Source organism: Mus musculus, chromosome 12 (genome assembly GCF_000001635.26).
Source record: "Mus musculus strain C57BL/6J chromosome 12, GRCm38.p6 C57BL/6J".
Taxonomy (NCBI): Eukaryota; Metazoa; Chordata; class Mammalia; order Rodentia; family Muridae; genus Mus; species Mus musculus.
In genome coordinates, this window is record NC_000078.6 from 76,439,493 (window position 1) to 76,443,533 (window position 4,041).

The window sequence follows — 4,041 nt, forward strand, 5'->3', positions numbered from 1 at the left end:
CATTTTCCTACTCGTACAAGTTCTTCTTTGTGTTCAGGGGTGTGAGTGCACTTGGGTGTACAAGTGTATATGGTACTTGTGTGCCTGTGTGTGCACAGGCCAGAGGACAACCCCATCATTCCTCAGACCATTATATATTATACAATATATATTATATAATTCCAGAGGGGGGTCACTTTTTTTTTCAAGATAGGGTTTCTCTGTAGCCCTGGCTGTCCTGGAACTCACTTTGTAGACCAGGCTGGCCTCGAACTCAGAAATCCACCTGCCTCTGCTTCCCGGGTGCTGGGATTAAAGGTGTGTGCCACCACGCCCGGCTGGGGGTCACTTTTTTTGTAATTTACATAGCTACAGCTTTAAATGGATGTTCATAGATAATTTGAGTGAGTGTGTGTGTGTGTGTGTGTGTGTGTGTGTGTGTGTGTTTGTGTGTGTGTGTTCCATCCCTGGAACTTATGTAAAGAGACCTAGATGAATAAGATGCATCTTTAATCATAGCACTCCTGCAGAAGACGGGAAGCAGACACAGGAGCCTCACCCAGTGACACCAGCTGGTCTTTAAATACAGGGCAACAGTGGGAGGAGAGAATGTTGTCTTCTGACCTCACATACATGCTGTGATACGTACACATAGCCTTCACACACACATAACCATCACACACACACACACACAGAGTAAAATTAGAATAATTTAAAAATATACATACCCATCTTCACAAAAGTATATTTATAATAATTTTGTTTCATGGTCATCAGCAGCCAAAACAACCAAGAAGCAGTTAATAGGTCAGTTGATAGGTTGTGGTCTAACTATACAATAAGGTATTATTTGGCCATAAAAAGAGTGATCTGTCCACCTATACAAGATACAGATGACCAGACATAGTGGTGCACTCCTTTAATCCTAGCACTCAGGAGGCAGAGGCAGGTAGATCTCTGTGCATTTGAGACCAGCCTGGTCTGCAAAGCAAGTTGCAGGACAGCCAGGGCTATTATACAGAGATACACTGTCTTGAAAGACAGACAAACAAAAATACAAATGAATATTAAGTAGATATTGTAGAGTCAGAAAAATCAAAAATGCAAATGAATATTGAGTAGATATTGTAGAGTCAGAAAATCTGTGGATGATTCTAAGTATATAATATCCAGGACAAATCAAAAACAAGAAAATAGTAGACACATCAGAAAAAAACAAAACACGCAGACAAATGGCTCCAAGGACTTAAGTTCGGGAAAGATGGATGGTAAATGACGATGTTTTCAGGGTAGCGAAATTATTCTGTATGATGCCATGGCGATGAACACACTATGCATTTGCATTCGCATTTGCATTTGCATTGGTCAAAACCCACAAAACTTTCCAGTATAAGGAGGGAATCTTAATGTATGCAGAATTCAGAAATCATTTATGAAGTGGCGGAGTTCCAGGACAAAAGGCAGAATGTGACAAAAGGATCCATAGAATTAAGGAAATGTGAAATAACCTCACCAGAGGGGACGGCTCATCATCACCGTCAACTTAACCAGGTTTACAATCCCCATAGAGGGGCTGGTGAGATGGTTCAACAGGTAAGAGCACTGACTGCTCTTCCGAAGGTCCTGAGTTCAAATCCCAGCAACCACATGGTGCCCTCTTCTGGTGCATCTGAAGTCAGCTACAGTGTACTTATGTATAATAATAAATAAATCTTTGGGCCAGAGCAAGCAGGGACTGAGCGAGCAGAGTTCAATGGAGCAAGCAAAGGTCCTAAAATTCAATTCCCAACAACCACATGAAGGCTCACAACCATCAGTACAGATACAGTGTACTCACATAAAAAAAATAAATACATCTAAAAAAAAGAATCCCCATAGAAAAACACCTCCGGGTAAGTCTGTGAAGGTGTTTCCAGAAAGGTATGACTGAGAATGGAACACCATTCCTGAGGATGGGTGGCACCATCCCCTAGGCTGGGGTTCCAGAATCAGTAAAAAGAGGGGGTGGTCCCATTAGAATGTTATCATTTTGCAAAATTTTTTTTAAAAAAATCCCCTCTAGAATATCATTTTGAAAAATTAAAAATATTACTCTTGTTTCTATTTTCTGGGTATGATTGGTTTGACTGAATGTATATTTGTGCATCACAGAGATGTAGTGCCTAAGAGGACAAAGAGGGCACTGCGTCCCCTGGGACTGGAGTTACAAACAGTTATGAGCTGCCTGTGGATACTGGGAAATGAACTCCGATCCTCTGGAAGAGCAGCCAGTGCTCCTACTTGCAGAGTCACCTCTCTGGGCCCCATTTTGAAAACCCTGAATAGAATAGCAGACTTAGCCAAGGATCTCAGGTGCTGCTGGCATCACAAGAAGCCCATGAGAGGGCTGGAGAGACGGCACTGACTGCTCTTCTGAAGGTCCTGAGTTCAAATCCCAGTCAACCACATGGTGGCTCATAACCGTCTGTAATGAGATCTGATGCCCTCTTCTGGTGTGTCTGAAGACAGCTTACATGTGATAAATAGATCTTTGGACCGGAGTGAGTAGAGGCCTCCAAGACTGTGGCAGTGGAATTACGGGGACTTCTCTTTGCGGGGGACGGGGAAGGTATGCTCTTTTTTTTGTGTGTGTGTGGCTCCTCTAAGTCACCAACTGTGTAATTGTGCTGGTCCCCAGCCAGATACTGTTGCCTCATCCTCTCCCCTCACCCTTCCCTTCCTGAGTCCTGATAACTGTGCCCACTGCAAAGCTGAAAGGCAGGATGGGGATATCTGCTTGAGGACCCAGGACTCACTTGTGTCACTTGTGCTGAGGACTCCTGCCTGTCACATGAAGAAGCAAGCAAGGGAGGGAGCACCCCACATGCCATCCCAGGTCTCCATCGTAAGAGAACTAACATCAAGATTCTTGTTGCTTCTGTCTCCGACCAGCAGAAAAGAACGACGACACAGCGTTCTTCTCAAAGCAGTTTATTCAGGAACCTTTCAACATGCAAGCAGGAATCTCTCTCTTTGCCCCCAATCGCAATCCCTTATATAACCCCTCAACCACGCCCCATCAGCCCAGTCCGTGTAATCTCAGTTCATTGGCCTTCGTCAAATGGCCTCATCTTGCATCATGGTGTGCCTGCGCAGCTCTCACGATGGATGTGGCTTATTTTCAGGTGTATGAGGAAGTCGGGTGCAAGTCATAAGACTTGGCTGCAGTCCCGGGCACCATCTTGGGACTACCGCCACACCTGCTCCCCACAGATTCTCAAACTAGAAACTTCTCCTCACACAAACCAGAAAGAGTAGTTGCGATAGATGCACTCTTCAGGTTGGGACTCTAAGTAGCAAGACTGTTTTTACCAGTCTAGAACTGCAAGAGTGTACAGCTAAATCGGTGGTTCTCAACCTGTGGGCCCAGAACCCTGAAGGTTCAAGCAGCTCTTTTGCAGGAGTCACCCAAGACCATCACAAAACCCAGACACTTCATAACACATACAAAGACACAAAATACATAACAAAGATTATCACACTCTGACAATATGAAAATCTATGCTGCTAAAAACTAGAAATTGATATCGATTTAAAAAAGAAGTCCACTCTAAAGGGATAGCACCCATCCATAACTGTAAACTGCCTAACACGAGATGTGCAGCATCCTTCATAGGAAGGAACCCATGCAGAACTTCATAGTGTGCTTCAGATACCTCCCTCATCCACTAAAACAGAGGTTCTCAACCTGTGGGTTACAACCCCTTGGTGTGGGTGGGAGGGGATGGGGTGAGGGAGGCAGGAAGGAGAACACCCCTTTCCCAGAAGTTACCTAAGACCATGGGTAACACAGATATTTACATTACAATTCCTAACTAGCAAAATCACAATTATAAATTAGCAACAGAATAATTTTACGGTTGGGGGGGTCACCACAGCATGAGGAACTGTATTAAAGGGTTGCAGCGTTAGGAAGGTTGAGATCCACTGCTCTGAGCCACGGGTTGATTGACTCACAACATGTGTTTATTGTGCACCTGCTACACCAAGAGAACGCTCTGGGTGATGAGCAGACACGGGGCA